Raw genomic sequence first — 9,919 nt, forward strand, 5'->3', positions numbered from 1 at the left:
AGAACTCCTTTCTTCTGATTCGTCCCATTGTTCACAGGATTCCTTTCAGAAGTGTACATGAATTGGTTTTTTGCAACCATTTCAATGAGTTCTTGAGCTTCTGCAGGCGTCTTCTTCAGATGAAGAGATCCTCCAGCAGAGCTATCCAATGACATCTTGGACAGTTTAGACAGACCATCATAGAAGATACCTATGACGCTCCATTCAGAAAGCATGTCAGAAGGACACTTTCTGATCAATTGTTTGTATCTTTCCCAAGCTTCATAGAGGGATTCACCTTCCTTCTGTCTGAAGGTTTAGACTTCCACTCTAAGCTTACTCAATTTTTGAGGTGGAAAGAACTTTGCCAAGAAGGCATTGACTAGCTTTTCCCAAGAGTTCAGGCTTTCTTTAGGTTATGAGTCCAACCATATCCTAGCTCTGTCTCTTACAGCAAAAGGGAATAGCATAAGTCTGTAGACCTCAGAGTCAACCCCATTGGTCTTGACAGTGTCACAGATATGCAAGAATTCAGCTAAAAACTGATGAGGATCTTCCAATGGAAGTCCATGGAACTTGCAATTCTCTTGCATTAGAGAAACTAATTGAGGCTTAAGCTCAAAGTTGTTTTGCTCCAATGGCAGGGATAGAGATGCTTCTCCCATAGAAGTCGGAAGTAGGTGCAGTAAAGTCACCCAGCACCTTCCTTGCATTGTTGGCATTGTTGTTGTTTTCGGCTGCCATGGCTTCTTCTTTGAAGATTTTTGTTAGGTCCTTTACAGAGAATTCTGCTTTAACTTCTCATAGCTTTCGCTTCAAGGTCCTTTCAGGTTCAGGGTCAGCCTCAACAAGAATGCTTTTGTCTTTGCTCCTGCTCATATGAAAGAGAAGAAAACAAGAAAATATGGAATCCTCTATGTCACAGTATAGAGATTCCTTGAGGTGTCAGAGGAAAAGAAAAGTAGAAGGAAGAGGTAGAAGAATTCGAACATTAAACCTTTCTCAACAGAAAAGGTAACATACTTGAAATGTTGAATCAAATCATTAATTGTTAGCAAATATTTTTGAAAAATGGAAAGAAATTGATTTTAAAAATATATGATTGAAAAGATATGATTTGAAAAAGATTTGATTTTGAAAAATTTTGAAAACTTGAAAAAAATTTGCATTAAAAACAAAATCTTCCCTCTTGTGCCATCCTGGCGTTAAACGCCCAGAATGGTATCCATTCTGGCGTTTAACGCCCAAAATGCTACCCTTTTGGGCGTTAAACACCCAGCTAAGTATCCTGGCTGGCGTTTAAACGCCAGTTTTCCTTCCTCACTGTGCGTTTTGAACGCCCAGCTTTTTCTGTGTAATTCCTCTGCTGCATGTACTAAATCTTCAGTTCTCTGTATTATTGACTTGAAAATGGAACTAAAATCAAATAAACAATGCATGCAAGACACCAAATTTAAAATGAGACACTAGACTCAAACAAGAAACATAAAAATATTTTTGGTTTTTATGATTTTGTAATTTTTTTGTACTTTTTCAAAAATTATATGGAAAAAGGAAAATAAAGGTTTCAGAATTCTTAATGAGAATTCCAGGAATCATTGCAATGTTAGTCTAAGACTCCGGTCCAGGAATTAGACATGGCTTCACAGCCAGCCAAGCTTTCAAAGAAAACTCCGATCCAAAACACTAGACATGGCCAATGGCCAGCCAAGCCTCAGCAGATCATTGCTCTCAACAGCAAAATTGATAGAAATCAACAAGCTGTTGTGATGATAAGTTGAAACCTCGGTCCAATAAGATTAGACATGGCTTTACAGCCAGCCAGACTTCAACAGATCATCATGAAACTCTAGAATTCATTCAAAAAAAATTCTGAAGAAAAATACCTAATCTAAGCAACAAGATGAGCCGTCAGTTGTCCAAACTCAAACAATCCCCAGCAACGGCGCCAAAAACTTGGTGCACAAAATTGTAATCATCAATGGCGCCATCAACATGGTACACTCAATTGCAATCTCAACTCTTTATCACAACTTCGCACAACTAACCAGCAAGTGCACTGGGTCGTCCAAGTAATAAACCTTACGCGAGTAAGGGTCGATCCCACGGAAATTGTTGGTATGAAGCAAGCTATGGTCATCTTGTAAATCTCAGTCAGACAGACTCAAATGGTTATGGAGGATAACATAAAACATAAAATAAAGATAGAGATACTTATGTAATTCATTGGTGAGAATTTCAGATAAGCGTATGGAGATGCTTTGTCCCTTCCGTCTCTCTGCTTTCCTACTGTCTTCATCCAACCCTTCTTACTCCTTTCCATGGCAAGCTGTATGTTGGGCATCACCGTTGTCAGTGGCTACAGTCCCGTCCTCTCAGTGAAAATGTTCAACGCGCCCTGTCACAGCACGGCTATCATCTGTCGGTTCTCAATCAGGTTGGAATAGAATCCATTGATTCTTTTGCGTCTGTCACTAACGCCCAGCCTTCAGGAGTTTGAAGCTCGTCATAGTCATTTGAAGCTCGTCACAGTCATTCAATCATTGAATTCTACTCAGAATACCCAGACAAGGTTTAGACCTTCCAGATTCTCTTGAATGCCGCCATCAATTCTAGCTTATACCACAAAGATTCTGATTAAGGAACCCAAGAGATATCCACTCAATCTAAGCTAGAACGGAGGTGGTTGTCAGGAACACGTTCATAGGTGAGAGTGATGATGAGTGTCACAGATCATCACATTCATCAAGTTGAGGAACAAGTGATATCTTAGAACAAGAATAAGCTGAATTGAATAGAAGAACAACAGTAATTGCATTAATACTCGAGGTACAGCAGAGCTCCACACCTTAATCTATGGTGTGTAGAAACTTCACCGTTGAAAATACATAAGAACAAGGTCTAGGCATGGCCGAGAGGCCAGCCCCCATGATCTAAGAACTAGACGTCCAAAGATGATCTAGAGATCTAAAGTGATTAAAAGATGTAAATACAATAGCAAAAGGTCCTACTTATAGAGAACTAGTAGCTAGGGTTTACAGAAATGAGTAAATGACATAAAAATCCACTTTCGGGCCCACTTGGTGTGTGCTTGGGCTGAGCATTGAATCATTTTCGTGTAGAGACTCTTCTTGGAGTTAAACGCCAGCTTTTGTGCCAGTTTGGGCGTTTAACTCCCATTCTTGTGCCAGTTCCGGCGTTTTACGCCAGAATTCTTGAGCTGACTTAGAACGCCTGTTTGGGCCATCAAATCTCGGGCAAAGTATAAACTATTATATATTGCTGGAAAGCCCAGGATGTCTACTTTCCAATTGGGCTTCTGTAGCTCCAGAAAATTGAAACTACCCTAAAACAGTAAAGAAAAGGTCAGTGAAACTGGCCTAGATGCCCTGGCATCACCCCTCAATTTCAGCCAGAAAATACTTGAAATCACAGAAAAATACACAAACTCAAAGTAAAGTCCAGAAAAGTGAATTTTAAATAAAAACTAATAAAAATATAATAAAAACTAACTAAAACATACTAAAAGCATACTAAAAACAATGCCAAAAAGCGTATAAATTATCCGCTCATCAGGGTTCGATTTATTTAGAAAGGAATTTTTTTTCCATTTTGAATCACTGAAAGAAAGTATTATGTTCTAATATTGATTTTTAATGTATAAAGGGCCTATGCTTTTAGTTAGACTTAAGGATTTTGTTAAGAGGAGCTTTTAGTGATTTTAAAGGAAAGTTGACTTTTGATTGAATAATTATGTTTGGGACATTTTGGAATAAGTCAGAGAATTGGTTTCAAGAAGGAACCTGAAAATGATTTTGATTCAAATGGATTGGTTCCGTTTCAAGTGAATTGTTTTTGGATTGGGTTGGGACTTGTGACTATATATGATTCGGTTTTATAATAAATTCATTTTTTATTTACTTGAACCAAAAATCTATAATTTAATGAATTTTCGGGAAATTGAGATAGGTTGTCCTCCCCTAAAGTCTTGAGATTCTATTGGGAAATTTTCTATTACCAAATTCTGCTTTAAGATGATTGATTCTTGAATATTTCAAAAGAGATTTTTAATTTGGCCTAGTTGAATCGTTTGGAAGTTTTAGAAGGATGTTGCGAAAATGTGACTGGTTTTGGAAGAGGAAATCTCTTTTGAGAAAGATGGCTTATAAGCTAGAAGTGATTTGATAAATGTGGTTTTTAAAGTTAAGGCTGGAAAGAATTGATTTTTGATTTCAAAGTAAAGCGAATTGAGAAAAAGTGATTTATGGCTTGAATGATAATTTTATGAGTTTGATAATGTTGGATGGTGGAAGTGCTATTATGTTATGAGCCAGAATGGCTGTATATGATAATGAATTATGGCTGATTGTGGAATATGTTATGAGCCGGATGACTGAGTATGAATATAAATGGTTATTGAATTGATAAAGTGATTGTTGCACTTCAATTATCTGAGATACGAGTTTTCCTGGGTAGAAGCAGTGGCTAGCCACCACGTGCTCCAGGTTGAGACTCGATACTCTGCTGACCCTATGTCGTAAGTGTGGCCGGACACTGTGAAAGTTCCGCATGAGCTCGCCCCCGTGAATATACACCAGTGAGGGTGTTGGATGTGAATTATGATTATGATTGTGAATAACTCGAGTTGGGGATGCACGACAGAGGGATAGTCCAATGGTTAGCTACCAGGACTTGTTGGGTTGGCTTTATAACCGACAGATGAGACGCATCAACCACTAGGACAGGCATTCATCATATGCATCTATGTGACATTGTTTGGGTGTGCATATTGTACTTGGTTTGCCTTTGTGATTACTTGTGATTAAAAGCTAATTGTTCTACTTGCAATAATTGTTTGTTTGTGCTTAAACTTTCCTATTTGTGTTTGTGACTGAGACTCAGTTGGACTGTAGTGATTGGTTGTTGTTTGGTTGATGTCTGGTTGATGTTTCTGCTTTGGATAAGTATGGAAAACTAATTTGGTTCGGCATTGATAAACCTTTTGAAAGGCTTTTGAACTTTTAAGAAAAGGACAGTTCCTCTTTCAGAAAAGATTTCAGAATTTTCTTTTATAGTAAATATTTGCTTTTGAAAAGACGCATAAGGCGGTTATTAATCACTGTAACAACTTTATCTCGTGTATCTTAGTATAATAATTCTGCAGCCCTATAGTGAAAACCCTTTCGAGGATGACGTTCTCACTCCCTTACAGGTCTTTCCTTTTTTACGTTACGGACGTCGAAGTTCGAAAGAGCTTATTTCTTTTCTGTTAGACGATATTTTGTATTGTTTTAGTATTGATGTTTCCCTTGCCTTTAACGTTGCAAGCTTTGTAAGAGGAATAGGATTTTGATATGAGATGCTTGTAAATTAATATGTATATATATATATATGTATGTATTTCCTGTGATTTTTGTAATTTATGTTGTAAGTATGAATGCACGTTATTGAAAAATTCGGTCTAAGTTTTAAAAAAGCTCATATTTTAGTATTAAATACTTTCAAGGTTGTCGTAATACCCAAGCTATCAGAGTGGTGCAGATGGAAGCATGACATTTTGATAGTTAGGATGTTACAAGGTGTCCACTGCTTGCTCAAACCAACATTCTCTGTGGGATCGACCATCACTCACCTTAGGTATTACTTGGACGATCCGGTATACTTGCCGGTCTATCTGTGCAAATTCTGCGGAGCCAATTTGGTGCACCAGATAGGTTATATTGGTTAGTGTAATTTGAACTTACTATTCTTATTAATTCATATGTTTCTTTGCTAATCTTTTTTAATTAAATTTTTTCGTTCTATTTGAATTTAATTATTGATTCTTTTTTCTTTTCTATTTTTCTCTAGTATTTAAAGTATTTTTTGATATAAAATTTATTTGATTTCTTTGCTTAGAAGATTTCCCAGGCTATTTCTTTCATGCATGTTAGTAGTAATTATTTAATAACCCTTCTTGATATCCAAAATCAAAGAGTTTAGGTGATTTATACACTGTTTTCTATAAATTTTGATTCAACTGGTTTAATGTTCTTTGTCTATTAAATTTACAGTCTTACACTTTTGAGTGGTATGGAATGAATCTTGTGGATTGTGGAATAAGTTTTGTGGTTAGTGGAATGAATTGTATGGATCTTAGAGGAGACTTTGTGTTGAGGCATAATCAAGTGATGAAGAATTTTCAAATGAGAAGCTGTGAGGTGAGGTTGGACAAGTTTGCAAAAATGGATTGAAGGTTTGCTCAAGTAATGATGGCTTTTGATTAATGGAGTATGACATATTGAGTACTCTCTGGTTTTGATCCTCCGAATCACAACTTGAAGAATTGTGGAATTCCTCAGAGTGTGGATCATTTTGTGGCCACGGAGAACAATCTTCCATGTATGTATTGATAGCACAATCAAGTGAATCACTGATATTCCCTTCCCAGCCATGGTTTGTGTAACTGTCATAACAGTATGAGTCACTTTGTGGCTCTGGAAAATAGTTCATTTCACTTGATTGTTCATACTCCTTCATTCTTTGTTGATACTCCCATCCACCATGAAGATAATGATATGAATCATTTTGTGGTGGTGGTTGGTATCCCTCATGATTCTCTTGCTCATCTTGTGGTTCTGAAGCATATCTCCATTGATTGGTCTCCATTGATTGGAGTGCTAAGAAATTGTGATCTCTTGGTTATATGTATCTTATGCTAGTTTCACAAGCATTTTTCACTAGTTTTCATTAGGTTTCATGCACTTTCTTGCACAATAAGTAAGTAATTGGATTGGAATTCATGCATCCCTTAGTTCAATTAAACGTATGTATTTATGTGCTTTTTCACAAGGTTTTATGCTAATTTTACTTGATGCTATTAATGGTGCAAATACCCTGTGATTATAGCAAATTTTGATGCAATTGTTTGGTTTATAGTAGGTGAAAAAGAGGCTAGAAAGAAGTAAGAAAGAAGAGAAAAAAGCAGAGGAAAAACCAAAGCAGAGGAAGTAACGTTGGTGGCCACGGTTGGTCCACCAACATTACCTCAAACGTTGGATGAAAAGGGATATGCAAGTCAGTGCAAATTTTTGGCGACGCGTACGCGTGGTTGTGTAAAACCCGTGAACACATGAGCTGCCCGCACGCGTAGAATGGCCAAATTCACCATCGACGCGTATGCGTGGGTCACACGTACGCGTGGGTCACGCGTACGCGTGACTAATACGTAAAAATTAGATTTCACGTGTAACCGGCAAGTATACCGGGTCGCATCAAGTAATAAAACTCACAAGAGTGAGGTCGATCCCACGAGGATTAAAGGATTAAGCAATCAATAGTTAATTGATTATTCTAGTTAGACATGCACAATTGGGTGATAATCAAGCAAGAAATGTAAATAACATGAAATTAAATAAAAGTAATAAAGTGCAAGGAAAGTAAATGACAAAAAATTAAAGTGCTAAAAATTAAAGTGCAAGAATGTAAATTGCAAGGAATGGAAAGTACAAGAAAGTAAAGTGCAAGAAAGTAAATGACTAGAAAGTAAAACCAAGTGAAGTATTTCTATAAATACTTCATAAATGTGGAAAAGTAAATAAAGCCATAAATGTGCATAAGTAAATGACAAGAATTTAAAGAGAACAATTAAATAACAAGAATTAAAGTCAAGAAGTAAATAACAAGAATTAAGAATGAAATTAACATTGGGATCAAGAGATATTGCATTCTCAAGATCAACAATTCTCATCTCCACTTCAATCATGCAATTATTGATCTCTTGGCAAATCATAAGTAATCAAACCCTAATCTCTTGGTGATTTGATTTCTCTTAACTTGATCAATTGTCAATCTCTTGATCTAATTGCTCATAAGAAGATATGAAGAATGATTTCTAATTTAGAGCCACACAACCCTCAAGATTTCAATTCAAAGTGATTATATCTCACATATCAAGCTAAGAATTATCAATCAAGAGAGTTGTGAGAGAAGAGCCTCAAACTAAATTCTATGACTCCTTTCTCAAGTTCATCATAGAATTCAAATAGATCTAATCCCTCTCTCGATAGTAATTAGATCTTTGAAGCACAAAGACTCTCTCTAAAAAAACAATAAAAGAAGAATTGAAGATGAAGAATGAAAATAAATCAACCCATTAAATTACAATAGAGCTCTCTTTCCCAAATGTTGGAAATTAGAAACTCATAGCAAAATATTTACAAAAGTGTGTATGAAAGAAAATGGAAGAAGAGAAGAGAATGAGAGTGAAAGGGGAGTGGAGTCACCTCCACCCCTCCATGGTGTGTCTCAAATAAGGAATCTAAGGTCCTATTTATAAGCTATCTAAATTACAAATTCAAATGAAATTACAATCAAATGCAAAATTCCTAATAACTTCTAGATGATTCTTGTGGCCTTGATTGATTTTTAATTGTGCCTTGACTTGGCCTTGTGAACTTTTAATTCTCTTCATAGAAGATTGAAACATTGAAGAATAAATGAAGGAATTGGAGTATTTGAAAGTGGCCCAATGTGGAGTGTCATTGAAGTGGCATTTTGGGCCTTTGATGGTTTGGGAAACCTTACTCGCTGGATGATTGGTCTGTTGCGTCCCCAAAATAAATTCCCAATATAAACTGTTATATATCATTAGAAATCCCTGAATCTCAGCTTTCTAACGCCATTGGAAGCATGTCATTTGGACTTCTCTAGCCCAAGTTATGATCTTTTGAAGGTGAAGAGGTCAGTCTAGTGAAGTGCAGGGACTGTTTTTACGCTGAAATTGTGAAGCTAAATGAATAGCAATTTTACCCCAAAATGCAGTGTCCAACATAGAGTGTTATATATGGTTGGAAAGCTCTAGAAGTCTATCTTTCAATGGCACTGAGATCATCTCATTTGAAGCTTTGTAACTCGATTTATTCTTGTTGGAGTATGAAGAGGTCAGGGTTGCAAATCCTCTTTGCTTCTCTTTGAGTTTGTTTCCAACTCTTTTGCCACCTTGGGAGTGTGCTTCCTCTATTAGTGCTTTTATTGCTTCCTTTTTTATCATTTCCTAAAAAATTCATTAACCCAAGCAATCAAAGCAATATTCAATTTAATCACCAAAACACTCCTATAATTAAGCATTATGAATTGATTTTTATATGAAAAATCATAGAAAAACATAACATGATGCGCAGTCATCAGTGACTGAACGAACGTTGGAGGTACAACGTTGCCTCAAACACTGCCTTCAACGTCCACGACGAGCAGCCCAGATTTGGATTTGGAAAATTTGCATCGGCCCATGCGTACGCGTGGATGCAGATTTTGGCCAGACACGCAAACGCGTGAGCGACGCACATGCACAAAACGCTGTTTTGACGCGTACTGGTGCACGAAATTGTGATACACAATGGCGACAATAACTTGGTACGTACAATTGTAATCTCAACTCTTTTTCACAACTTCGCACAACTAACTAGCAAGTGCACTGGGTCGTCCAAGTAATAAACCTTACGTGAGATTGTCGGCTTGAAGCAAGCTATGGTCATCTTATAAATCTCAGTAAGGTGAATTCAAATGGTTATGGAGTTTTGATAATTAAAATATAAATAAACATAAAATAAATGTAGAGATACTTATGTAATTCATTGGTGGGAATTTCAGATAAGCGTATGGAGATGCATTGTTCCTTCTGAATCTCTGCTTTCCTATTGCCTTCATCCAATCCTTCATACTCCTTTCTATGGCAAGCTGTATGTTGGGTGTCACCATTGTCAATGGCTACTTCCCGTCCTCTTAGTGACAATGGTCCTCTATGAGTTATGTAGGGCTAATCATCTGTCGGTTCTCACTTGTGTCGGAATAAGATCCAGTGATCCTTTTGCGTCTGTCACTACGCCCAACAGTCATGAGTTTGAAGCTCGTCACAGTCATCCCATCCTAGATCCTACTCGGAATACCACAGACAAGGTTT

General features: G+C 36.9%; 1 non-coding gene across 1 annotated transcript; it reads left to right on the top strand.

Moving 5' to 3' along the window:
• The first annotated feature begins 209 nt into the window (after window positions 1–209).
• Window positions 210–317, top strand: LOC127741931 (small nucleolar RNA R71). Its single transcript, XR_008003119.1, has one exon. It is a non-coding gene; the product is annotated as a small nucleolar RNA R71 (small nucleolar RNA).
• Window positions 318–9,919: the final 9,602 nt, after the last annotated feature.

This window comes from Arachis duranensis, chromosome 9 (genome assembly GCF_000817695.3).
Source record: "Arachis duranensis cultivar V14167 chromosome 9, aradu.V14167.gnm2.J7QH, whole genome shotgun sequence".
Taxonomy (NCBI): Eukaryota; Viridiplantae; Streptophyta; class Magnoliopsida; order Fabales; family Fabaceae; genus Arachis; species Arachis duranensis.